We start from the raw sequence: 27,491 nt of genomic DNA, 5'->3' as shown, positions 1-27,491 counted from the left end.
AGAGCACACAAAATTCGCTTCCAACGAAATGACTCCAGAGCACAGAAAACACGCTTCCAACGAAGTGACCCCCTACTTCAAAAATTTGTTTCCATTGAAAAAACCGGAAAACAGAAAAAATTCTCTTCCAACGACATTACCCCAGAAGACAAAAAAATCTTTTGCAACGAAATCTCCTGAGAACACAAATAATCGATTCCAAAGATATCATCCCAGAGCAGAAAAAATTCGCTTCCAACGAAATCACCTCAGAAAACAAAAATTCCCTTTCAAAGAAATCACCCGAGAACAAAAACAATTCGCTTCCAACGAAATGACTCCAGAACACAGAAAACACGCTTCCAATGAAATGACCCCCTACTTCAAAAATTTGCTTCTATCGCAAAACTGGAGAACACAAAAAACTCTTTACCACCGAAATCTCCTGAGAACACATATATTCGCTTCCAACGATATCATCCCAGAGCACAAAAAGTTCGATTCCAAAGAAATCACCCTAGAACAAAAAAATTCCCTTTCAAAAAAATCTCTGAGAAAAACAAATATTCGCTTCCAACGAAATCACCTCAGAGCACAGAAAATATGCTTCCAACGAAATGACCCCCTACTTCAAAAATTTGCTTCCATCGAAAAAACCGGAGAACTCAAAAAATTCTCTTCCAACGATATTACCCCAGAAGACAAAAATTCTTTTCCCACGAAATTTCCTGAGAACACAAATATTCGCTTCCAAAGATATCATCCCAGAGCACAAAAAATTCACTTCCAACGAAATGACTCCAGAGCACAAAAAACACGCTTCCAAAGAAATCACCTGAGAACACAGATAATTCGCTTCTATTGAAATCACCACAGAAGACAAAAAATTTGCTTTCAATCAAATCACCCCAGAACACAAAAAAGTTGCTTCCAACGAAATCACCCTAGAACATAAAAAATTTGCTTTCAACGAAATCACCCGAGAACACAACAAATTCGCTTCAAACGAAATAACTCCAGAGCACAGAAAACACGCTTCCAACGAAATGACCCCATACTTCAAAATTTGCTTCCATCGAAAAGACCGGAGAACACAAAAAATTCTCTTCTAACGATATTACCCCAGAAGGCAAAAAATCCTTTTCCAACGAAATCTCCTGAGAACACAAATATTCGCTTCCAAAGATATCATCCCAGAGCACAAAAAATTCGGTTCCAACGAAATCACCCTAGAAAACAAAAATTCCCTTTCAAAGAAATCACCCAAGAACACAAAAAATTCGCTTGCAACGAAATCTCCTGAGAACACAAATATTCGCTTCCAACAAAATCACCCCAGAGTACAAAAAATTCGCTTCCAACGAAATGACTGCAGAGCACAGAAAACACGCTTCCAACGAAATCACCCGAGAACACAGAAAATTCGCTTCTATTGAAATCACCACAGAAGACAAAAAAATCGCTTCGAAACAAATCACCCCAGAGCACAAAAAATTCGCTTCCAACGGAATCACCCTAGAACATAAAAAATTTGCTTTCAACGAAATCACCTAGAACACAACAAATTCGCTTCCAAAGCAATTACCCCAGAACACAAAAAATTCGCTTCCAACGAAATCACCCAAAACACAAAATATTCGCTTCCAACGAAATGACTCCAGGGAACAGAAAACACGCTTCCAAGGAAATCACCCGAGAACACTGAAAATTCGCTTCTATTGAAATCACCACAGAATACAAAAAATTCGCTTCCAAACAAATCACCCCAGAGCACAAAAAATTTGCTTCCATCGAAATCACCCAAGAAAACAAAAATTCCCTTTCAACGCAATCACCCCAGAACACAAAAGTTCCCTTCCAACGAAATGATCCCATACTTCAAAAATTTGCTTCCATCGAAATCACTCGAGAACACAAAAATTCGCTTCCAACGAAATCACCCCAGAACACAAAAAATTCGATTCCAACGAAATGACTCCAGAGCACAGAAAATACGCTTCCAACGAAATGACCCCATACTTCAAAAATTTGCTTCCATCGAAAAGACCGGAGAACACAAAAAATTCTCTTCTAACAATATTAAAACAGAAGAGAAAAAATTCTTTTCCAACGAAATCTCTTGATAACACAAATACTTGCTTCCAAAGATATCATCCCAGCGCACAAAAACTTCGCTTCCAAAGAAATCACCCTAGAACACAAAAATTCCCTTTCAAGGAAATCACCTGAGAACACAAAAAATTCGCTTCCAACAATATTACCCCAGTACACAAAAAATTCTCTTCAAACGAAATCTCCTGAGAACACAAATGTTTGCTTCCAAAAGTCATCCTAGAGCACAAAAAAATTCGCTTCCAACAAAATCACCCTAGAACACAAAAAATTCCCGTTCAACGAAATTACCACAGAACAGAAAAAATTTCCTTCCATCGAAATCACCCCAGACCACCAAAAATTCGCTTCCAAAGATATCATTCCAGAGCAAAAAAAATTACATTCCAACAAAATCACCCCAGAGCACAAAAAATTCGCTTCCAACGAAATGATTCCAGAGCACAGAAAACACGCTTCCAACGAAATGACCCCCTACTTCAAAAATTTTCTTCCATCGAAATCACCCAAGAACACAAAAAACTTGCTTCCAACAAAATTACCCCAGAAGACAAAAATTTCTTTTCAAACGAGATCTCCTGAGAACACAAATATTTGCTTCCAACGAAATCACCCTAGAGCACAAAAAACTCGTTTCCAACGAAATGAATCCAGGGCACAGAAAACAAGCTTCCAACGAAATGACCCCCTATTCAAAAATTTGTTTCCATAGAAATCACCTGAGAACACAAAAAATTCGCTTCCAACGAAATTACCCAAGAATTCAAAAAATTCGCATGCAACGAAATCTTCTGAGAACACAAATATTCGCATCCAATGAAATATCCCCAGAGCACAAAAAATTCGCTTCCAACGAAATGACTCCAGAGCACAGAAAACACGCTTCCAACGAAATGACCCCCTACTTCAAAAATTTGCTTCCATCGAAAAAACCGGAGAACACAAAAAATTCTCTTCCAACGACATTACCCCAGAAGCCAAATTCGCTTCCAACGAAATCTCCTGAGGACACAAATATTCGCGTCCAAAGATATCATCCCAGAGCACAAAAAATTCGCTTCCAACAAAATCACCCTAGAACGCAAAAATTCCCTTTCAACGAAATCACCTGAGAACACAAAAAAATTCGCTTCCAACGAAATTACTCCAGAACACAAAAAATTCAGATGCAACGAAATCTCTTGAGAAGACAAAAATTCGCTTCCATCGAAATGACCGCAGAGCACAAAGAATTCGCTCCAACGAAATGACTCCAGAGCACAGAAAACATGGTGTCAATGAAATGACCCCCTACTTCAAAAATTTGCTTCCATCGAAAAAACCGGAGAACACAAAAAATTCTCTTCCAACGATATTACCCCAGAAGACAAAAAATTCTTTTCCAACGAAATCTCCTGAGAACACAAAATTCGTTTCCAAAGATATCATCCCAGAGCACAAAAAATTCGCTTCCAACTAAATCACCCCAGAACACAAAAATTCCCTTTCAAATAAATCACGCGAGAACACAAAAAATTCGCTTCCAACGAAATTACCCCAGAACACAAAAAATTCACTTGCAACGAAATCTCCTGAGAACTCAAATATTCGCTTCCAACGAAATCACCCTAGAGCATAAAAAATTCGCTTCCAACGAAATGACTCCAGAGCACAGAAAACATGCTTCCAAAGAAATGACACCCTACTTCAAAATTTGCTTCCATCGAAAAAACCGGAGAACACAATAAATGCTCTTCCAACAATATTTCCCCAGACTACAAAAAATTCTTTTTTCCAACTAAATCTCCTGAGAACACAAATATTCGCTTCCAAAGATATCATCCCAGAGCACAAAAAATTCGCTTCCAAGGAAATCACCCTAGAACACAAAAATTCCCTTTCAACGGTATCACACGAGAACACAAAAAATTCGCTTCCAACGAAATTAACCCAGAACACAAAAAATTCCTTTGCAACGAAATCTCCTGAGAACACAAATATTCACTTCCTACGAAATCACCCCAGAGCACACAAAATTAGCTTCTAAGGAAATGACTCCAGAGCACAGAAAACACGCTTCCAACGAAATGACCCCCTACTTCCAAAATTTGCTTCCATCGAAAAAACCGGAGAACACAAAAAATTCTCTTCCAACGACATTACCCCAGAAGCCAAATTCGCTTCCAACGAAATCACCCCGGAGCACAAAAAATTCCCTTCCAACGAAATTTGTGTTCTTGGGTGATTCCGATGGAAGCGAATTTTTTATGTTCTAGGGGGATTTCGTTGGAATCGAATTTTTTCTGCTCTGGCGTGATTTCGTTGGAAGTGAATTTCTTGTGTTCTAGGGTAATTTCGTTGGAAGCGAATTTTTTGTGTTCCCGGGTGATTTCGATGGAAGCAAATTTTTGAAGTAGGGGGTCATTTCGTTGGAAGCAAATAGTTTGTGCTCTTGGGTAATTTCTTTGGAAGCGAATTTTTTTGTGCTCTGGAGTGATTTCATTGGAAGCGAATATTTGTGTTCCTGAGTAATTTTGTTGGAAGTGAATTTTTTGTGTTCTGGGGTCATTTCGTTGGAAGCGTGTTTTCTGTGCTCTGGAGACATTTCGTTGGAAGCGAATTTTTTGTGTTCTGTGGTGATTTCGATGGAAGCAAATTTTTTTCTCTTGTGAATTGATTTCGTTGGAAGCAAATTTTTTGTGTTCTGGGGTAATTTCCTAAGCAGAGAATTTTTTGTTTTCTGGGGTGATTTCGTTGGAATCGTTTTTTCAGTGTTATGGAGTCATTTCGTTGGAAGCGAAATTTTTGTGTTCTAGGGTGATTTCTTTGGAAGCGAATTTTTTGTGTTCTGGGGAGATTTCGTTGGAAGTGAATTTTTGTGTTCTGGGGAATTTCTTTGGAAGCAAATTTTTTTGTTCTGGGGTGATTTCGATGGAAGCGAAATTTTTATGTTCTAGGGTGATTTCTTTGGAAGCAAATTTTTTGTGCTCTGGGGTGTTTTCGTTGGAAGCGAATATTTGTCTTCCGGGTGATTTTGTTGGAAGCAAATTTTTTGTGTTCTGGGGTAATTACGTTGGAAGCGAATTTTTTGTATTCTCGGGAGATTTCGTTGGAAGCGTTTTTTCAGTGTTATGGAGTCATTTCGTTGGAAGCGAAATTTTTGTGTTGTAGGGTGATTTCTTTGGAATCCAATTTTTTGTGTTCTGGGGTGATTTCGTTGGAAGCAAATTTTTGAAGTAGGTGGTCATTTCATTGGAAGCGTGTTTTCTGTGCTGTTGGGTCATTTCTTTCGAAGGGATTTTTTTTTGTTCTGGGGTGATTTCGTTGGAAGCGAATTTTTGTGTTCTGGGGTAATTTCTTTGGAAGCAAATTTTTTTGTTCTGTGGTGATTTCCATGGAAGCAAATTTTTTATGTTCTAGGGTGATTTTGTTGGAAGCGAATTTTTTGTGTTCAGGGGTAATTACGTTGGAAGCGAATTTTTTGTATTCTCGGGTGATTTCGTTGAAAGTGAATTTTTTGTATTCTGGGCTGATTTCATTTGCAGCAAATTTTTTGTGCTCTGGGGTGATTTCGTTGGAAGCGAATATTTGTGTTCTCAGGAGATTTTGTTGTAAGCAAATTTTTTTTTGTGTTCTGGGGAAATTTCGTTGGAAGCAAATTTTTTGTGTTCTCTGGTGATTTCGATGGAAGCAAATTTTTCAAGTAGGGGGCCATTTCGTTGGAAGCGTGTTTTCTGTGCTCTGGAGTTTTTTCGTTGGAATCAAATTTTTTGTGTTCTGGGGTGATTTCTTTGGAAGTCTATATTTGTGTTCTCGAGTGATTTTGTTGGAAGGGAATTTTTTGTGCTCTGGAGTGATTTCCTTGGAATCGATTTTTTTTTGTTCTCGGGTGATTTGGTTGCAAGCGAATTTTTTGTGTTTTAGGGTGATTTTGTTGGAAGATAATATTTTGTATTTTGGGGTGATTTCATTGGAAGCGAATTTCTTGTCTTCTGGGGTAATTTTGTTGGAAGCGAATTTTTTGTGTTCTTGGGTGGTTTCGATGGAAGCGAATTTTTTATGTTCTAGGGGGATTTCGTTGGAAGCGAATTTTTTGTACTCTGGCGTGATTTCGTTGGAAGCAAATTTTTTATGTTCTAGGGGGATTTCTTTGGAAGCTCTGGAGTGATTTCATTGGAAGCGAATATTTGTGTTCCTGAGTAATTTTGTTGGAAGTGAATTTTTTGTGTTCTCCGGTTTTTTCGATGGAAGCAAATTTTTGAAGTAGGGGGTCATTTCGTTGGAAGCGTGTTTTCTTTGCTCTGGAGTCATTTCGTTGGAAGCAAAATTTTGGGGTTCTGGAGTCATTTCGTTGGAAGCGAATTTTTTGTGTTCTGGGGTAATTTCGTTGGAAGCGAATTTTTTGTGTTCTTAGGTGATTTCGATGCAAGCAAATTTTTGAAGTATGGGGTCTTTTCGTTGGAAGCGAATTTTTTGTGCTCTGGCGTGATTTCGTTGGAAGCAAATTTCTTGTGTTCTGGGTAATTTCCTTGGAAGCGAATTTTTTGTGTTCTCCGGTTTTTTCGATGGAAGCAAATTTTTGAAGTAGGGGGTCATTTCATTGGAAGCGTGTTTTCTGTGCTCTTGAATCATTTCTTTGGAAGGGATTTTTTGTGTTCTGGCGTAATTTCGTTGGAAGCCAATTTTTGTGTTCTGGTGTAATTTCTTTGGAAGCAAATTTTTTTGTTCTGGGGTGATTTCGTTGGAAGCGAATTTTTTATGCTCTGGGGTGATTTCGTTGGAAGCGAATGTTTGTGTTCCCGGGTGATTTTGTTGAAAGCAAATTTTTTGTGTTTTGGGCTGATTTCGTTGGCAGCGAATTTTTTGTGTTCTCTGGTGATTTCGATGGAAGCAAATTTTTCAAGTAGGGGGTCATTTCGTTGGAGGCGTGTTTTCTGTGCTCTGGAGTCGTTTTGTTTTAAGCGAATTTTTTGTGTTCTCAGGTGATTTGGTTGGAAGCAAATTTTTTTGTACTTTGGGGTGATTTCGTTGGAAGCGAATTTCTTGTGTTTTGGGGTAGTTGCGTTGGAAGCAAATTTTTTGTGTTCTCGGGTATTTCGTTGGAAGCGAATTTTTTGTGCTTTGGGGTGATTTCTTTGGAAGCGAATTTCTTGTGTTCTGGGGTAATTCGTTGGACGCGAATTTTTTGTGTTCTCAGGTGATTTTGTTGCAAGCGTTTTTTCAGTGTTATGGAGTCATTTCTTTGGAAGCGAAATTTTTGTGTTCTAGGGTGATTTCTTTGGAATCCAATTTTTTGTGTGCTGGGGTGATTTCGTTGGAAGCAAATTTTTGAAGTAGGGGGTCATTTCATTGGAAGCGTGTTTTCTGTGCTCTGGAGTCGTTTCGTTTTAAGCGAATTTTTTTGTGTTCTGGGGTGATTTTGTTGGAAGCAAATTTTTTGTGTTCTGGGGTGATTTCGTTGGAAGCGAATTTTTTGTGCTCTGGGGTGATTTCGTTGGAAGTGAATATTTGTCTTCTCAGGAGATTTCATTGCAAGCAAATTTTTTTGTGTTCTGGGGTAATTTCGTTGGAAGCGAATTTTTTGTGTTCTCTGGTGATTTCGATGGAAGCAAATTTTTCAAGTAGGGAGTCATTTCGTTGGAAGCGTGTTTTCTGTGCTCTGGAGTCGTTTCGTTGGAAGCGAATTTTTTGTGCTCTGGGGTGATTTCGTTGGAAGCGAATTTTTTGTGTTTTGGGTTAATTTCTTTGTAAGTCTATATTTGTTTTTTCGAGTGATTTTGTTGGAAGAGAATTTTTGTGCTCTGGGGTGATTTCCTTGGAATCGAATTTTTTGTGTTCTCGGGTGATTTGGTTGAAAGCGAATTTTTTGTGTTTTAGGGTGATTTCTTTGGAAGCGAATTTTTTGTATTTGGGGGTGATTTAATTGGAAGCGAATTTCTTATCTTCTGGGGTAATTTTGTTGCAAGCGAATTTTTTTTGTTCTCGGGTGATTTTGATGGAAGCAAATTTTTTATGTTCTAGGGGGATTTCGTTGGAAGCGAATTTTTTGTGCTCTGGAGTGATTTGATTGGAAGCGAATATTTGTGTTCCTGAGTAATTTTGTTGGAAGCGAATTTTTGTGTTCTCCTTGGTATTTTCAATGGAAGCAAATTTTTGAAGTAGGGGGTCATTTCGTTGGAAGCGTGTTTTTTTTTTGGTCTGGAGTCATTTCGTTGGAAGCAAAATTTTGGGGCTCTGGGGTCATTTCGCTGGAAGCGAATTTTTTGTGTTCTGGGGTAATTTCCTAGGAAGAGAATTTTTTGTGTTCTGGGGTGATTTCGTTGGAAGCGTTTTTCCAGTGTTATGGAGTCATTTCGTTGCAAGGAAAATTTTTGTGTTCTAGGGTGATTTCTTTGGAAGCGAATTTTTGAAGTAGGTGGTCATTTCATTGGAAGCATGTTTTCTGTGCTGTTGAGTCATTTCTTTCGAAGGGATTTTTTTTTTGTTCTGGGGTGATTTCGTTGGAAGCGAATTTTTGTGTTCTGGGGTAATTTCTTTGGAAGCAAATTTTTTTGTTCTGTGGTGATTTCCATGGAAGCAAATTTTTTATGTTCTAGGGTGATTTTGTTGGAAGCGAATTTTTTGTGTTCAGGGGTAATTTCATTGGAAGCGAATTTTTTGTATTCTCGGGTGATTTCGTTGAAAGTGAATTTTTTGTATTCTGGGCTGATTTCATTTGCAGCGTATTTTTTGTGCTCTGGTGTGATTTCGTTGGAAGCGAATGTTTGTGTTCCGGGTGATTTTGTTGGAAGCGAATTTTTTGTGTTCTGGGGTAATTACGTTGGAAGCGAATTTTTTGTATTCTCGGGTGATTTCGTTGGAAGCGTTTTTTCACTGTTATGGAGTCATTTCGTTGGAAGCGAAATTTTTGTGCTCTGGGGTCATTAACTTGGAAGCGAATTTTTTGTGTTCTCAGGTGATTTGGTTGGAAGCAAATTTTTTGTGCTTTGGGGTGATTTCGTTGGATGCGAATTTCTTGTGTTTTGGGTAATTTCGTTGGAAGCAAATTTTTTGTGTTCTCGGGTGATTTCGTTGGAAGCGTTTTTTCAGTGTTATGGAGTCATTTCGTTGGAAGCGAAATTTTTGTGTTGTAGGTTGATTTCTTTGGAATCCAATTTTTTGTGTTCTGGGGTGATTTCGTTGGAAGCAAATTTTTGAAGTAGGTGGTCATTTCATTGGAAGCGTGTTTTCTGTGCTGTTGAGTCATTTCTTTCGAAGGGATTTTTTTTTGTTCTGGGGTGATTTCGTTGGAAGCGAATTTTTGTGTTCTGGGGTAATTTCTTTGGAAGCAAATTTTTTTGTTCTTTGGTGATTTCCATGGAAGCAAATTTTTTATGTTCTAGGGTGATTTTGTTGGAAGCGAATTTTTTGTGTTCAGGGGTAATTACGTTGGAAGCGAATTTTTTGTATTCTCGGGTGATTTCGTTGAAAGTGAATTTTTTGTATTCTGGGCTGATTTCATTTGCAGCGAATTTTTTGTGCTCTGGGTTGATTTCGTTGGAAGCGAATATTTGTGTTCTCAGGAGATTTTGTTGTAAGCAAATTTTTTTTTGTGTTCTGGGGAAATTTCGTTGGAAGCAAATTTTTTGTGTTCTCTGGTGATTTCGATGGAAGCAAATTTTTCAAGTAGGGGGCCATTTCGTTGGAAGCGTGTTTTCTGTGCTCTGGAGTTTTTTCGTTGGAATCAAATTTTTTGTGTTCTGGGGTGATTTCTTTGGAAGTCTATATTTGTGTTCTCGAGTGATTTTGTTGGAAGGGAATTTTTTGTGCTCTGGGGTGATTTCCTTGGAATCGATTTTTTTTTTGTTCTCGGGTGATTTGGTTGCAAGGGAAATTTGTGTTTAAGGGTGATTTTGTTGGAAGCGAATATTTTGTATTTTGGGGTGATTTCATTGGAAGCGAATTTCTTGTCTTCTGGGGTAATTTTGTTGGAAGCGAATTTTTTGTGTTCTTGGGTGGTTTCGATGGAAGCGAATTTTTTATGTTCTAGGGGGATTTCGTTGGAAGCGAATTTTTTGTGCTCTGGCGTGATTTCGTTGGAAGCAAATTTCTTGTGTTCTGGGTAATTTCCTTGGAAGCGAATTTTTTGTGTTCTCGGGTGATTTCGATGGAAGCAAATTTTTTATGTTCTAGGGGGATTTCATTGGAAGCTCTGGAGTGATTTCATTGGAAGCGAATATTTGTGTTCCTGAGTAATTTTGTTGGAAGCGAATTTTTTGTGTTCTCCGTTTTTTTCGATGGAAGCAAATTTTTGAAGTAGGGGGTCATTTCGTTGGAAGCGTGTTTTCTTTGCTCTGGAGTCATTTCGTTGGAAGCAAAATTTGGGGGTTCTGGAGTCATTTCGTTGGAAGCGAATTTTTTGTGTTCTGGGGTAATTTCGTTGGAAGCGAATTTTTTGTGTTCTTAGGTGATTTCGATGCAAGCAAATTTTTGAAGTATGGGGTCTTTTCGTTGGAAGCGAATTTTTTGTGCTCTGGCGTGATTTCGTTGGAAGCGAATTTCTTTTGTTCTGGGTAATTTCCTTGGAAGAGAATTTTTTGTGTTCTCGGTTGTTTTCGATGGAAGCAAATTTTTTATGTTCTAGGGGAATTTCTTTGGAAGCGAATTTCTTGTGCTCTGGAGTGATTTCATTGGAAGCGAATATTTGTGTTCCTGAGTAATTTTGTTGGAGGCGAAATTTTTTTGTTCTCTGGTTTTTTCGATGGAAGCAAATTTTTGAAGTAGGGGGTCATTTCGTTGGAAGCATGTTTTCTTTGCTCTGGAGTCATTTCGTTGGAAGCAAAATTTTGGGGTCTGGGGTCATTTCTTTGGAATCGAATTTTTTGTGTTATTAGGTGATTTCGATGGAAGCAAATTTTTGAAGTATGGGGTCATTTCGTTGGAAGCAAATAGTTTGTGCTCTTGGGTGATTTCGTTGGGAAGCGAATTTCTTGTGTTCTGGGGTGATTTCTTTGGAAGCGAATTTTTTTGTGCTCTGGAGTGATTTCATTGGAAGCGAATATTTGTGTTCCTGAGTAATTGTATTGGAAGCGAATTTTTTTTGTTCTGGGGTCATTTCGTTGGAAGCGTGTTTTCTGTGCTCTGGAGTCATTTCGTTGGAAGCGAATTTTTTGTGTTCTGGGGTGATTTCGTTGGAAGCGAATATTTGTGTTCTCATTAGATTTCTTTGCAAGCGAATTTTTTGTGTTCTGGGGTAATTTTGTTGGAAGCGAATTTTTTGTGCTCTGGGTGATTTTTTGGAAGCGAATATTTGTGTTCTCAGGAGATTTCGTTGCAAGCGAATTTTTTGTTTTCTGGGGTGATTTCGATGGAAGCGAAAATTTATGTTCTAGGGTGATTTCTTTGGTAGCGCATTTTTTGTGCTCTGGGGTGATTTCCTTGGAAGCGAATTTTTTGTGTTCTGGGGTAATTTCGTTGGAAGCGAATTTTTTGTGTTCTCAGGTGATTTGGTTGGAAGCAAATTTTTTTGTACTTTGGGGAGATTTCGTTGGAAGCGAATTTCTTGTGTTCTGGGGTAGTTGCGTAGGAAGCGAATTTTTTGTGTTCTCGGGGTATTTCGTTGGAAGCGAATTTTTTGTGCTTTTGGGTGATTTCTTTGGAAGCGAATTTCTTGTGTTCTGGGGTTATTTCGTTGGAAGCAAATTTTTTGTGTTCTCGGGTGATTTCGTTGGAAGCGTTTTTTCAGTGTTATGGAGTCATTTCTTTGGAAGCGAAATTTTTGTGTTCTAGGGTGATTTCTTTGGAAGCGAATTTTTTGTGTTCTGGGGTGATTTTGTTGGAAGCAAATTTTTGAAGTAGGGGGTCATTTCATTGGAAGCATGTTTTCTGTGCTCTGGAGTCATTTCTTTGGAAGGGATTTTTTTGTGTTCTGGTGTGATTTCGTTGGAAGCGAATTTTTGTGTTCTGGGGTAATTTCTTTGGAAGCAAATTTTTTTGTTCTGGGGTGATTTCGTTGGAAGCGAATTTTTTGTGCTCTGGGGTGATTTCGTGGAAGCGAATATTTGTCTTCTCAGGAGATTTCGTTGCAAGCGAATTTTTTTGTGTTCTGTGGTAATTCGTTGGAAGCGAATTTTTTGTGTTCTCGGGTGATTTCGATGGAAGCAAATTTTTTATGTTCTAGGGGGATTTCGTTGGAAGTGCATTTTTTGTGCTCTGGAGTGATTTCATTGGAAGCGAATATTTGTGTTCCTGAGTAATTTTGTTGGAAGCGAATTTTTGTGTTCTCTGGTTTTTTCGATGGAAGCAAATTTTTGAAGTAGGGGGTCATTTCGTTGGAAGCGTGTTTTCTTTGCTCTGGAGTCATTTCGTTGGAAGCAAAATTTTGGGGCTCTGGGGTCATTTCGTTGGAAGCGAATTTTTTGTGTTCTGGGGTAATTTCATTGGAAGCGATTTTTTGTGTTCTTAGGTGATTTCGATGGAAGCAAATTTTTGAAGTATGGGGTCATTTCGTTGGAAGCAAATAGTTTGTGCTCTTGGGTGATTTCGTTGGAAGCGAATTTCTTGTGTTCTGGGGTAATTTCTTTGGAAGCGAATTTTTTTGTGCTCTGGAGTGATTTCATTGGAAGCGAATATTCGTGTTCGTGAGTAATTTTGTTGGAAGTGAATTTTTTGTGTTCTCGGGTCATTTCGTTGGAAGCGTGTTTTCTGTGCTCTGGAGTCATTTCGTTGGAAGCGAATTTTTTTGTTCTGGGGTGATTTTGCTGGAAGCCTGTTTTCTGTGTTCTGGAGTCATTTCGTTGGAAGCGAAATTTTTGTGTTATGGGGTGATTTCTTTGGAAGCGAATTTTTTGTATTCTGTTGTAATTAAGTTGGAAGCCAATTTTTTGTGTTCTCAGGTCATTTAGTTGAAAGAGAATTTTTTGTGTTCTAGGGTGATTTTGTTGGCAGCGAATATTTGTGTTCTCATTAGATTTCTTTGCAAGGGAATTTTTTTGTGTTCTGGGGTAATTTCGTTGGAAGCGCATTTTTTGTTTTCTCCGGTTTTTCGATGGAAGCAAATTTTTGAAGTATGGGATCATTTCGTTGGAAGCCAATATTTGTGTTTTCGGGTGATTTTGTTGGAAAGGAATTTTTTGTGCTCTGGGGTGATTTCTTTGGAAGCAAATTTTTTCTGTCCTGGGTAATTTTGTTGGAAGCTAATATTTGTGTTCTCGGGTGATTTTGTTGGAAGGGAATTTTTTGTGCTCTGGGTTGATTTGGTTGGAAGCAAATTTTTTCTATTCTGTGGTAATTTCTTTGGACGCGAATTTTTTTGTTTTTGGGTGATTTTGTAGAAAGGGAATTTTTTGTGTTCTAGAGTGATTTTGTTGGAAGCGAATTTTTTGTGTTCTAGGGTGATTTCGTTAGAAGCAAATTTTTGAAGTAGGTGGTCATTTCATTGGAAGCGTTTTTCTGTGCCCTGGAGTCATTTCTTTGGAAGGGATTTTTTTGTGTTCTCAGGAGATTTGGTTGTAAGCGAATTTTCTGTTCTCTGGGGTGATTTCGTTGGAAGCGAATATTTGTGTTCTCAGGAGATTTGGTTGTAAGCGAATTTTTTGTGTTCTGGGATAATTTCGTTGGAAGCGAATTTTTTGTGTTTTCCGTTTTTTTTGATGGAAGGAAATTTTTGAAGTAGGGGGTCATTTTGTTGGAAGCATGTTTTTTGTGCTCTGGATTTATTTCGTTGGAAGCGAATTTTTTGTGCTCTGGGGTGATTTATTTGGAAGCGAATTTTTTGTTTTCTTGGGTGTTTTCCTTGAAAGCAAATTTTTTGTGCTCTGGGGTGATTTCGTTGGAAGCGATTTTCTTGTGTTCTGGGGTAATTTCGTAGGAAGTGAATTTTTTGTGTTCTGGGGTAATTTCGTTGGAAGCGAATTTTTTTTGTTCTCAGGTGATTTCGATGGAAACAAAGTTTTGAAGTATGGGGTCATTTCGTTGGCAGCAAATTTTTTTGTGCTTTGGGGTGATTTCGTTGGAAGCGAATTTCTTGTGTCTGGGGTAATTTCGTTGGAATTGAATTTTTCTGTGTTCTCGGGTGATTTCGATTGAAGCGAATTTTATCTGTTCTCGGGTGATTTCGATGGAAGCAAATTTTTTTGTTTTCTTGGTTGATTTCGTTGGAAGCGAATTTTTTGTATTCTGGGGTAATTTCCTTGGAAGAGAAATTTTTGTGTTCTGGGGTGATTTCGTTGGAAGCAAATTTTTTTTTCTTGGTTGATTTCGAAGGAAGCGAATTTTTTATGTTCTACGGTGATATTTATGGAAGCGAATTTTTTGTGCTTTGTGGTGATTTTGTTGGAAGCAAATTTCTTGTGCTCTGGGGTAATTTCTTTGGAAGCGAATTTTTTGTTTTCTGGGGTGATTTCCATGGGATCAAATTTTTTCTGTTCTGGGGTAATTTTGTTGGTAGCCAATATTTGTGTTCTCTGGTGATTTTGTTGGAAGAGAATTTTTTGTGCTCTGGGGTGATTTTGTTGGAAGCGAATTTTTGAAGTAGTGGGTCATTTCATTGGAAGCATGTTTTCTGTGCTCTGGAGTCATTTCTTTGGAAGGGATTTTTTTGTGTTCTGGTGTGATTTCGTTGGAAGCGAATTTTTGTGTTCTGGGGTAATTTCTTTGGAAGCAAATTTTTTTGTTCTGGGGTGATTTCGTTGGAAGCGAATTTTTTGTGCTCTGGGGTGATTTCGTGGAAGCGAATATTTGTCTTCTCAGGAGATTTCGTTGCAAGCGAATTTTTTTGTGTTCTGTGGTAATTCGTTGGAAGCGAATTTTTTGTGTTCTCTGGTGATTTCGATGGAAGCAAATTTTTCAAGTAGGGGGTCATTTCATTGGAAGCGTGTTTCTGTGCTCTGGAGTCATTTCGTTGGAAGGGAATTTTTTGTGTTCTTGTGTGATTTGGTTGAAAGCGAATTTTTTTGTTTTAGGGTGATTTTGTTGGAAGCGATTTTTTGTATTTTGGGGTGATTTCATTGGAAGCGAATATCCTGTCTTCTGGGGTAATTTTGTTGGAAGCGAATTTTTTGTGTTCTTGGGTGATTTCGATGGAAGCGAAGTTTTTATGTTCTAGGGGGATTTTGTTGGAAGCGAATTTTTTGTGCTCTGGTGTGATTTCGTTGGAAGCGAATTTTTTGTGTTCTCGGGTGATTTCGATGGAAGCAAATTTTTTATGTTCTAGGGGGATTTCGTTGGAAGTGCATTTTTTGTGCTCTGGAGTGATTTCATTGGAAGCGAATATTTGTGTTCCTGAGTAATTTTGTTGGAAGCGAATTTTTGTGTTCTCTGGTTTTTTCGATGGAAGCAAATTTTTGAAGTAGGGGGTCATTTCGTTGGAAGCGTGTTTTCTTTGCTCTGGAGTCATTTCGTTGGAAGCAAAATTTTGGGGCTCTGGGGTCATTTCGTTGGAAGCGAATTTTTTGTGTTCTGGGGTAATTTCATTGGAAGCGATTTTTTGTGTTCTTAGGTGATTTCGATGGAAGCAAATTTTTGAAGTATGGGGTCATTTCGTTGGAAGCAAATAGTTTGTGCTCTTGGGTGATTTCGTTGGAAGCGAATTTCTTGTGTTCTGGGGTAATTTCTTTGGAAGCGAATTTTTTTGTGCTCTGGAGTGATTTCATTGGAAGCGAATATTCGTGTTCGTGAGTAATTTTGTTGGAAGTGAATTTTTTGTGTTCTCGGGTCATTTCGTTGGAAGCGTGTTTTCTGTGCTCTGGAGTCATTTCGTTGGAAGCGAATTTTTTTGTTCTGGGGTGATTTTGCTGGAAGCCTGTTTTCTGTGTTCTGGAGTCATTTCGTTGGAAGCGAAATTTTTGTGTTATGGGGTGATTTCTTTGGAAGCGAATTTTTTGTATTCTGTTGTAATTAAGTTGGAAGCCAATTTTTTGTGTTCTCAGGTCATTTAGTTGAAAGAGAATTTTTTGTGTTCTAGGGTGATTTTGTTGGCAGCGAATATTTGTGTTCTCATTAGATTTCTTTGCAAGGGAATTTTTTTGTGTTCTGGGGTAATTTCGTTGGAAGCGCATTTTTTGTTTTCTCCGGTTTTTCGATGGAAGCAAATTTTTGAAGTATGGGATCATTTCGTTGGAAGCCAATATTTGTGTTTTCGGGTGATTTTGTTGGAAAGGAATTTTTTGTGCTCTGGGGTGATTTCTTTGGAAGCAAATTTTTTCTGTCCTGGGTAATTTTGTTGGAAGCTAATATTTGTGTTCTCGGGTGATTTTGTTGGAAGGGAATTTTTTGTGCTCTGGGTTGATTTGGTTGGAAGCAAATTTTTTCTATTCTGTGGTAATTTCGTTGGACGCGAATTTTTTTTGTTTTTGGGTGATTTTGTAGAAAGGGAATTTTTTGTGTTCTAGAGTGATTTTGTTGGAAGCGAATTTTTTGTGTTCTAGGGTGATTTCGTTAGAAGCAAATTTTTGAAGTAGGTGGTCATTTCATTGGAAGCGTTTTTCTGTGCCCTGGAGTCATTTCTTTGGAAGGGATTTTTTTGTGTTCTCAGGAGATTTGGTTGTAAGCGAATTTTCTGTTCTCTGGGGTGATTTCGTTGGAAGCGAATATTTGTGTTCTCAGGAGATTTGGTTGTAAGCGAATTTTTTGTGTTCTGGGATAATTTCGTTGGAAGCGAATTTTTTGTGTTTTCCGTGTTTTTTGATGGAAGGAAATTTTTGAAGTAGGGGGTCATTTTGTTGGAAGCATGTTTTTTGTGCTCTGGATTTATTTCGTTGGAAGCGAATTTTTTGTGCTCTGGGGTGATTTATTTGGAAGCGAATTTTTTGTTTTCTTGGGTGTTTTCCTTGAAAGCAAATTTTTTGTGCTCTGGGGTGATTTCGTTGGAAGCGATTTTCTTGTGTTCTGGGGTAATTTCGTAGGAAGTGAATTTTTTGTGTTCTGGGGTAATTTCGTTGGAAGCGAATTTTTTTTGTTCTCAGGTGATTTCGATGGAAACAAAGTTTTGAAGTATGGGGTCATTTCGTTGGCAGCAAATTTTTTTGTGCTTTGGGGTGATTTCGTTGGAAGCAAATTTTTTGTGTTCTGGGGTAATTTCGTTGGAAGCGAATTTTTTGTGCTCTTGGGTGATTTCGTTGGAAGCGAATGTTTGTCTTCTCAGTAGATTTCGTTGCAAGCAAATTTTTTTGTGTTCTGGGGTAATTTCGTTGGAAGCGAATTTTTTGTGTTCTCTGGTGATTTCGATGGAAGCAAATTTTTCAAGTAGGGGGTCATTTCATTGGAAGCGTGTTTTCTGTGCTCTGGCGTCATTTCTTTGGAAGGGATTTTTTTGTGTTCTGGGGTGATTTCATTGGAAGCGAATTTTTGTGTTCTGGGGTAATTTCTTTGGAAGCAAATTTTTTTGTTCTGGGGTGATTTCGTTGGAAGCGAATTTTTTGTGCTCTGGGGTGATTTCGTTGGAAGCGAATGTTTGTGTTCCCGGGTGATTTTGTTGGAAGTGAATTTTTTATGTTTTGGGCTGATTTCATTGGCAGCGAATTTTTTGTGTTCTCTGGTGATTTCGATGGAAGCAAATTTTTCAAGTAGGGGGTCATTTCGTTGGAAGCGTGTTTTCTGTGCTCTGGAGTCGTTTCGTTGGAAGCGAATTTTTTGTGCTCTGGGGTGATTTCGTTGGAAGCGAATTTTTGTGTTCTGGGGTAATTTCTTTGGAAGTCTATATTTGTGTTTTCGAGTGATTTTGTTGGAAGGGAATTTTTGTGCTCTGGGCTGATTTCCTTGGAATCGAATTATTTGTGTTCTCTGGTGATTTCGATGGAAACAAATTTTTCAAGTAGGTGGTCATTTCGTTGGAAGTGTGTTTTCTGTGTTCTGGAGTCGTTTCGTTGGAAGCGAATTTTTTGTGCTCTGCGGTGATTTCGTTGGAAGCGAATTTTTTGTCTTCTGGGGTGATTTCGACGGAAGCAAATTTTTTCTGTTCTGGGGTAATTTCGTTGGACACCAATATTTGTGTTCTCGGGTGATTTTGTTAGAAGGGAATTTTTTGTGCTCTGAGTTGATTTGGTTCGAAGTAAATTATTTCTATTCTGGGGTAATTTCGTTGGAAGCGTGTTTTCTGTGCTCTGTAGTCATTTCGTTGGAAGCGAATTTTTTGTGTTCTGGGGTGATTTCCTTGGAAGCGAATATTTGTTTTCTAAGGAGATTTTGTTGCAAGCAATTTTTTGTGTTCTGGGGTAATTTCTTTGGAAGCGAATTTTTTATGTTCTCAGGTGATTTCGATGGAAGCAAATTTTTGAAGTATGGGTCATGTAGTTAGAAGCGAATTTTTTCTGTTCTCGGGTGATTTCAATGGAAGCAAATTTTTTGGTTTCTGGGATGATGTGTTTGGAAGAGAATTTTTTGTGTTCTCGGGTTTTTTTGGTGGAAGCAAATTTTTGAAGTAGGGGGTCATTTCGTTGGAACTGTTTTTTCTGTGCTCTGGAGTCATTTCGTTGGAAGTGAATTTTTTGTGTTCTGGGGTGATTTCTTTGGAAGCGAATTTTTTGTGTCGTGGGGCAATTTTGTTGGAAGCGAATTTTTTTTGAAGTATGAGTTGATTTCGTTGGAAGTGTGATTTCTCTGCTCTGGAGTCATTTCTTTGGAAGCAAATTTTTTGTGTTCTGGGGTGATTTTGTTGGAATCGAATTTTTTGTATTCTAGGGTGATTTCATTGGAAGTAATTTTTTTGTGTTCTGCGGGGATTTTTTGGAAGCGAATTTTTTCTATTCTGGGGTAATTTCTTTGGAAGCGAATACTTCTCTTCTGGGGTAATTTCGTGGGAAGCTAATGTTTTGCGTTCTGGGTTGATTTAGTTGGAAGCGAATATTTGTGTTCTGGGGTGATTTGGTTTGAAGCGCATTTTTTGTGCTCTGTGTGATTTCTTTGGAAGCGAATATTTGTGTTCTCTGGAGATTTCTTTGGAAGCGAATTTTTGGTGTTCTGGGGTAATTTCTTTGGAAGCGAATTTTTTTGTTTTGGGGTAATTTCGTTGGAAGCTAATGTTTTGTGTTCTCTGGTTTTTTCGATGGAAGCAAATTTTTGAAGTAGGGGGTCATTTCGTTGGAAGCGTGTTTTCTGTGCTCTGGAGTCATTTCATTGGAAGAGATTTTTTGTGTTTTGGGGTGATTTCTTTGGAAGCGAATTTTTTTGTGCTCTGGAGTGATTTCATTGGAAGCGAATATTTGTGTTCCTTAGTAATTTTGTTGGAAGCGAATTTTTTGTGTTCTGGGGTCATTTCATTGGAAGCGTGTTTTCTGTGCTCTGGAGTCGTTTCGTTGGAAGCGAATTTTTTGTGTTCTGGGTGATTTCTTTGGAAGCGAATATTTGTGTTCTCAGGAGATTTCATTGCAAGTGAATTTTTTGTTTTCTGGGGTGATTTCAATGGAAGCGAAAATTTATGTTCTAGGGAGATTTCTTTGGAAGCGCATTTTTTGTGCTCTGGGGTGAATTCCTTGGAAGCGAATTTTTTGTGTCCTTAGGTGATTTGGTTGGAAGCAATTTTTTGTGGTTTGGGGTGATTTCGTTGGAAGCGAATTTCTTGTGTTCTGGGGTAATTTCGTTGGAAGCGAATTTTTTGTGTTCTCGGGTGATTTCGTTGGAAGCATTTTTTCAGTGTTATGGAGTCATTTCGTTGGAAGCGAAATTTTTGTGTTCTGGGGTAATTTCATTGGAAGCGAATTTTTTGTGTTCTTAGGTGATTTCGATGGAAGCAAATATTTGAAGTATGGGGTAATTTCATTGGAAGCAAATAGTTTGTGCTCTTGGGTGATTTCGTTGGAAGCGAATTTCTTGTGATCTGGGGTAATTTCTTTGGAAGCGAATTTTTTTGTGCTCTGGAGTGATTTCATTGGAAGCGAATATTTGTGTTCCTGAGTAATTTCGTTGGAAGGGAATTTTTTGTGTTCTGGGGTGATTTCGATGGAAGCGAAAATTTATGTTCCAAGGTGATTTCTTTGGAATCGCATTTTTTGTGCTCTGGGGTGATTTCCTTCGAAGCGAATTTTTTGTGTTCTCAGGTGATTTGGTTGGAAGCAAATTTTTTTGTGCTTTGGGGTGATATCGTTGGAAGCGAATTTCTTGTGTTCTGGGGTAGTTGCGTTGGAAGCGAATTTTTTGTGTTCTTGGGGTATTTCGTTGGAAGCGAATTTTTTGTGTTCTCGGTTGATTTCGTTGGAAGCGTTTTTTCAGTGTTATGGAGTCATTTCTTTGAAAGCGAAATTTTTGTGTTCTAGGGTGATTTCGTTGGAAGCGAATTTTGTGTGTTCTGGAGTTATTTCGTTGGAAGCAAATTTTTGAAGTAGGGAGTCATTTCATTGGAAGCATGTTTTCTGTGCTCTGGAGTCATTTCTTTGGAAGGGATTTTTTTTGTGTTCTGGGGTGATTTCGTTGGAAGTGAATTTTTGTGTTCTGGGGTAATTTCTTTGGAAGCAAATTTTTTTGTTCTGGGTGATTTCCTGGGAAGCGAATTTTTTGTGCTCTGGGGTGATTTTGTTGTAAGCGAATGTTTGTGTTCCCTGGTGATTTTGTTGGAAGCGAATTTTTTGTGTTTTGGGCTGATTTTGTTGGCAGCGAATTTTTTGTGTTCTCTGGTGATTTCGGTGGAAGCAAATTTTTCAAGTAGGGGGTCATTTCGTTGGAGGCGTGTTTTCTGTGCTCTGGAGTCGTTTCGCTGGAAGCTAATTTTTTGTGTTCTGGGGTGATTTCGTTGGAAGCGAATTTTTTGTGTTCTGGGGTGATTTCGTTGGAAGCGAATTTTTTGTGCTCTGGGGTGATTTTGTTGGAAGCGAATATTTGTCTTCTCAGGAGATTTCGTTGCAAGCAAATTTTTTTGTGTTCTGGGGTAATTCGTTGGAAGCGAATTTTTTGTGTTCTCTGGTGATTTCAATGGAAGCAAATTTTTCAAGTAGGGGGTCATTTCGTTGGAAGCGTGTTTTCTGTGCTCTGGATTCGTTTCGTTGGAAGCGAATTTTTTGTGCTCTGGGGTGATTTCGTTGGAAGCGAATTTTTTGTGTTCTGGGGTAATTTCTTTGGAAGTCTATATTTGTGTTTTCGAGTGATTTTGTTGGAAGGGAATTTTTGTGCTCTGGGGTGATTTCCTAGGAATCGAATTTTTTGTGTTCTCGGGTGATTTGGTTGAAAGCGAATTTTTTGTGTTTTAGGGTGATTTCGTTGTAAGCGAATTTTTTGTATTTTGGGGTGATTTAATTGGAAGCGAATTTCTTGTCTTCTGGGGTAATTTTGTTGGAAGCGAATTTTTTGTGTTCTGGGGTGGTTTCTTTGGAAGCGAATGTTTGTGTTCCCCGGTGATTTCGTTGGAAGTGAATGTTTTGTGTTCTGGGGTAATTTTGTTGGAAGCAAATTTTTTCTGTTCTTGGGTGATTTCGACAGAAGCAAATTTTTTGTGTTCTGGGTTGATTTCGTTGGAAGAGAATTTTTTGTGTCTTCCGGTTTTTCCATGGAAGCAAATTGTTGAAGTAGGGGGTCATTTTGTTGGAAGCGTTTTTTCTGTGCTCTGGAGTCATTTCGGTGGAAGCAAATTTTTTGTGTTCTGGGGTGATTTCGATGGAAGCAAACTTTTTCCGTTCTGGGGTAATTTTGTGGGAAGCCAATATTTGTGTTCTCGGGTGATTTTGTTGGAAGGGAATTTTTTATGATCTGGGTTGATTTTTTTTTGAAGTAAATTTTTTCTATTCTGGGGTAATTTCGTTGGACGCGAAATTTTGTGTTCTCGGGTGATTTCTTTGGAAGCGAATTTTTTGTGTTCTTTTGTGATTTCGTTGGAAGCGAATTTTTTCTGTTCTCGGGTGATTTCGAGGGAAGCAAATTTTTTGTGTTCTGATGTAATTACGTTGGAAGAGAATGTTTTGTGTTTTGGGGTGATTTCGTTGGAAGCGTGTTTTCTGTGCTCTGGAGTCATTTCATTGGAAGTGATTTTTTTTGTGTGTTTTGGGGTGATTTCTTTGGAAGCGAATTTTTTGTGTTCTGGGGTGATTTTGTTGGAAGAGAATTTTTGTGTTCTGGGTTAATTTCTTTGAAAGCGAATTTTTTGTGTTCTGGGGTGATTTCGATGGAAGCGAATATTTTGTGTGCTGGTTTGATTTTTTTGGAAGAGAATTTTTTGTGCTTTGGGGTGATTTCTTTGTAATGAATATTTGTCTTCTCTGGAGATTTCGTTGCAAGCGAATTTTTTGTGTTCTGGGGTAATTTCGTGGGAAGCAAATTTTTTGTGTTCTCCGTTTTTTTCGATGGAAGCAAATTTTGAATTAGGGGGTCATTTCGTTGAAAGCGAATTTTTTTGTGCTTTGGGGTGATTTCGTTGGAAGCGAATATCTTGTGTTCTGGGGCAATTTCGTTGGAAGCGAATTTTTTGTGTTCTTGGGTTAATTTGATGGAAGCGAATTTTTTATGTTCTAGGGTGATTTCGTTGGAAGCGAATATTTGTGTTCCCAGGTGATTTCATTGGAAGCGAATTTTTTTGTGTTCTGGGGTAATTTTGTTGGAAGCAAATTTTTTCTGTTCTTGGATGATTTCGACAGAAGCAAATTTTTTGTGTTCTGTGTTGATTTCGTTGGAAGCGAATTTTTTGTGTTCTGGGGTGATTTCGTTGGAAGCGTGTTTTCTGTGTTCTGGAATCACTTCGTTCGAAGGGAAATTTTTGTGTTCTGGGGTGATTTCTTTGGAAGGGAATTTTTTGTGTTCTGGGGTGTTTTCGATGGAAGCACACCTTTTCCGTTCTGGGGTAATTTCGTGGGAAGCTAATATTTGTGTTCTCGGGTGATTTTCTTGGAAGGGAATTTTTTGTGTTCTGGGTTGATTTGGTTGGAAGTAATTTTTTTCTATTCTGGGGTAATTTCGTTGGACGCGAAATTTTGTGTTCTCGGGTGATTTCTTTGGAAGCGAATTTTTTGTCTTCTTTTGTGATTTCGTTGGAAGCGAATTTTTTCTGTTCTCGGGTGATTTCGAGGGAAGCAAATTTTTTGTGTTCTGGCTTGATTTTGTTGGAAGCAAATTTTTCGTGTTCTGATGTAATTACGTTGGAAGAGAATGTTTTGTGTTTTCGGGTGATTTCGTTGGAATCGTGTTTTCTGTGCTCTGGAGTCATTTCATTGGAAGCGATTTTTTTGTGTTTTGGAGTGATTTCTTTGGAAGCGAACTTTTTGTGTTCTGGCGTGATTTCTATGGAAGCGAATATTTTGTGTGCTGGGTTGATTTTGTTGGAAGAGAATTTTTTGTGTTCTGGGGCATTTTTGTTGGAATCGAATTTTTCGTGTTCTCAGGTGATTTCGATGGAAGCAAATTTTTGAAATATGGGTTCATTTCGTTAGAAGGGAATTTTTTGTGCTTTGGGGTGATTTCTTTGGAACGAATATTTGTCTTCTCAGGAGATTTCGTTGCAAGCGAATTTTTTGTGTTCTGGGGTAATTTCGTTGGAAGTGAATTTTTTGTGTTCTCCGTTTTTTTCGATGGAAGCAAATTTTTGAAGTATAGGGTCATTTCGTTGAAAGCGAATTTTTTTTGTGCTTTGGGGTGATTTCGTTGGAAGCGAATATCTTGTGTTCTGGGGTAATTTTGTTGGAAGCGAATATTTTCTGTTCTGGGGTAATTTCGTTGGAAGCTAATGTTTTGCTTTCTGGGGTGATTTCGTTGGAAGCGAATATTTGTGTTCCGTGGTGATTTTGTTGGAAGCGAATTTTTTTGTGTTCTGGGGTAATTTTGTTGGAAGCAAATTTTTTCAGTTCTTGGGTGATTTCGACAGAAGGAAATTTTTTGTGTTCTGGGTAGATTTCGTTGGAAGCGAATTTTTTTGTTCTGGGGTGATTTTGTTGGAAGCGTGTTTTCTGTGTTCTAGAATCACTTTGTTGGAAGGGAAATTTTTGTGTTCTGGGGTGATTTCTTTGGAAGCGAATTTTTTGTGTTCTGTGGTGATTTTGATGGAAGCAAACTTTTTCCGTTCTGGGGTAATTTCGTGGGAAGCCAATATTTGTGTTCTCGGGTGGTTTTGTTGGAAGGGAATTTTTTGTGCTCTGGGTTGATTTGGTTGGAAGTAAATTTTTTCTATTCAGGGGTAATTTCTTTGGACGCGAATTTTTTGTGTTCTCGGGTGATTTCTTTGGAAGCGAATTTTTTGTGTTCTTTTGTGATTTCTTTGGAAGCGAATTTTTTGTGCTCTGGGGTGATTTCTTTGGAAGCAAATATTTGTGTTCTCAGGCGATTTAGTTGGAAGCGAATTTTTTGTATTCTGTGGTAATTTCGTTGGAAGCGAATTTTTTGTGTTCTCAGGTGATTTCGATGGAAGCAAATTTTTCAAGTATGGGGTCATTTCTTTGGAAGCTTGTTTTCTGTGCTCTGGAGTCATTTCTTTGGAAGCGAATTTTTTGTGTTGTTCGGTGATTTCGGTGGAAGTGAATTTTTTGTGTTCTGGGGTAATTTCATTGGAAGCGAATTTTTTGTGTTCTCGGGTGATTTCGATGGAAGCAAATTTTTGAAGTATTGGGTCATTTCGTTGCAAGCATGTTTTCTGTGCTCTGGAGTCATTTCATTGGAAGCGATTTTTTGTGCTCTGGGGTGATTTCGTTGGAAGCGAATATTTGTGTTCTCAGAAGATTTCGTTGCAAGCTAATTTTTTGTGTTCTGGGGTAAATTCGTTGGAAGCGATATTTTTGTGTTCTCCGTTGTTTTTGATGGAAGCAAATTTTTTAAGTAGGTGGTCATTTCGTTGGAAGCGTGTTTTCTGTGCTATGGAGTCATTTCGTTGGAAGCGAATTTTTTGTGTTCTGGGGTAATTTTGTTGGAAGTGAATTTTTTTTGTTCTCCGGTTTTTTCGATGGAAGCAAATTTTTGAAGTAGGGGGTCATTTCATTGGAAACGTGTTTTCTGTGCTCTGGAGTCATTTGGTTGGAAGCGAATTTTTTTGTGCTCTGGGGTGATTTAATTGGAAGCAAATATTTGTGTTCTCAGGAGATTTAGTCGCAAGCGAATTTTTTTTGTTCTGGGGTAATTTCGCTGGAAGCGAATTTTTTGTGTTCTCCGTTTTTTTCGATGGAAGCGAATTTTTTGTTTTCTGGGGTAATTACTTTCGAAGCGAATTTTTTGTTTTCTGGGGCGATTTCGTTGGAAGCGTGTTTTCTGTGCTCTGGAGTCATTTCGTTGGAAGTGAATTTTTTGTGCACTGGGGTGATTACGTTGGAAGCGAATTTTTTGTGTTCTGGGGTGATTTCATTGGAAGCCATTTTTTTTTGTTCTCGGGTGATTTCGATGGAAGCGAAACTTTTGTGTTTTGGGTTGATTTCGTTGTAAGCAAATTTTTTGTGTTCTGCTGTGATTTCGTTAGGAATGAATATTTTGTGCTCTGGGGTGATTACGATAGAAATGAATTTTTTCTGTTCTGGGGTAATTTCGTTGGAAACGTGTTTCATGTGCTATGGTGTCATTTCGTTGGAAGCAAATTTTTTGTGTTCTGGGGTGATTTGTTGGAAGCGAAATTTTTGTGTTCTGGGGTAATTTCGTTGGAAGCCAATATTTGTGTTCTTGGGTGATTTTGTTTTAAGGGAATTTTTTGTGCTCTGGGTTGATTCTGTTGGAAGTAAATTTTTTCTATTCTGGAGGAATTTCGTTGGACCCGAACTTTTTGTGTTCTCAGGTAATTTTGTTGAAAGGGAATTTTTTTGTTCTAGGGTGATTTCGTTGGAAAGGAATTTTTTGTGCGCTGGGGTGATTTCTTTGGAAGCGAATATTTGTGTTCTCAGGAGATTTCCTTGGAAGCGAATTTTTTTGTGTTTTGGCGTGATTTCTTTGGAAGCATGACTCTAGAGTCATTTCTTTCGAAGGAAAATTTTTGTGTTCTGGGGTGATTTCGTTAGAAGCGAATTTTTTTGAAGTATTGGGTGATTTCGTTGGAAGCTTGTTTTCTCTTCTCTGGAGTCATTTCTTTGGAAGCAAATTTTTTGTGTTCTGGGGAGATTTCATTGGAAGCGAATTTTTTTGAAGTATAGGGTGATATCGTTGGAAGCGTTTTTTCTGTTCTCTGGAATCATTTCTTTGGAAGCAAATTTTTTGTGTTCTGGGGTGATTTCGTTGGAAGCAAATATATGTGTTCTCAGAAGATTTCGTTGCAAGTGAATTTTTTGTGTTCTGGGGTAATTTCGTTGGAACCGAATTTTTTGTGTTCTAGGGTTGTTTCGTTGGTATCGAATTTTTTGTGTTCTCCGGTTTTTTCGATGGAAGCAAATTTTTGAAGTTGGGGGTCATTTCGTTGGAAGCGTATTTCATGTGCTGTGGAGTCATTTCGTTGGAAGCGAATTTTTTGTGTTCGGTGGTGATTTTGTTTAAACGAATTTTTTGTGTTCTGGGGTAATTTAGTTTGTAGCGAGTTTTTTGTGTTCTCAGGTGATTTCGATGGAAACAAATTTTTGAAGTGTGTTGTCATGTCGTTTGAAGCGTGTTTTCTGTGCTCTGGAGTCATTTCGTTGGAAGCAAATTTTTTATGTTCTCGAGTGATTTCGATGTAAGCGAATTTTTTGTGCTCTGTGGTGATTTTTTTGGAAGCGAATAATTGTGTTCTCAGGAGATTTTGTTGGAAGCGAATTTTTTGTTTTCAGGGGTGATTTTTTTGGAAGCGAATTTTTTGTGTTCTAGGGTGATTTTGTTGGAAGCAAATTTTTTGTGTTCTCAGGTTTTTTCGATGGAAGCAAATTTTTGAAGTAGGGGGTCATTTCGTTGGAAGCGTGTTTTCTGTGCTCTGGACTCATTTCGTTGGAAGCCAATATTTGTGTTCTCGGGTGATTTCGTTGGAAGTGAATTTTTTGTGATCTGGGTTGATTTGGTTGGAAGTAAATTGTTTCTATTCTGGGGTAATTTCGCTGGAAGCGAATTTTTTGTGTTCTGGGGTGATTTCGTTGGAAGCGAATTTTTATGTTCTTGGTGATTTTGATGGAAGCAAATTTTTGAAGTATGGGGTCATTTCCTTGGAAGCATGCTTTCTGGGATCTAGAGTTATTTCGTTGGAATCGAATTTTTTGTACTCTGGTGTGATTTCGTAGGAAGCAAATCTTTTGTGTTCTTGGGTGATTTCCATGGAAGCGTATTTTTTATGTTCTAGCATGATTTTGTTGGAAGCGAATTTTTTGTACTCTGGGATGATTTCATTAGAAGCAAATTTTTTGTAGTATTGGGTGATTTCTTTGGAAGCCTGTTTTCTGTGCTCTGGAGTTTTTTTGTTGGACGCGAAATTTTGTTTTCTGGGGTGATATCATTGGAAGCGAATTTTTTGTGTTCTGGGGTGATTTCGTGGGAAGTGAATTTTTTTGATCTGGGTTGATTCGGTTGGAAGTAAATTATTTCTATTCTGGGGTAATTTCGTTTGAAGCGAATTTTTTGTGTTCTGGGGTGATTTCGATGGAAGCAAATTTTTGAAGTATGGGGTCATT

The sequence above is a fragment of the Meriones unguiculatus genome, chromosome 5, assembly GCF_030254825.1.
Source record: "Meriones unguiculatus strain TT.TT164.6M chromosome 5, Bangor_MerUng_6.1, whole genome shotgun sequence".
Classification (NCBI taxonomy): domain Eukaryota; kingdom Metazoa; phylum Chordata; class Mammalia; order Rodentia; family Muridae; genus Meriones; species Meriones unguiculatus.
The sequence above is the reverse complement of the archived record's forward strand: the minus strand, read 5'-3'. Positions refer to the sequence as shown.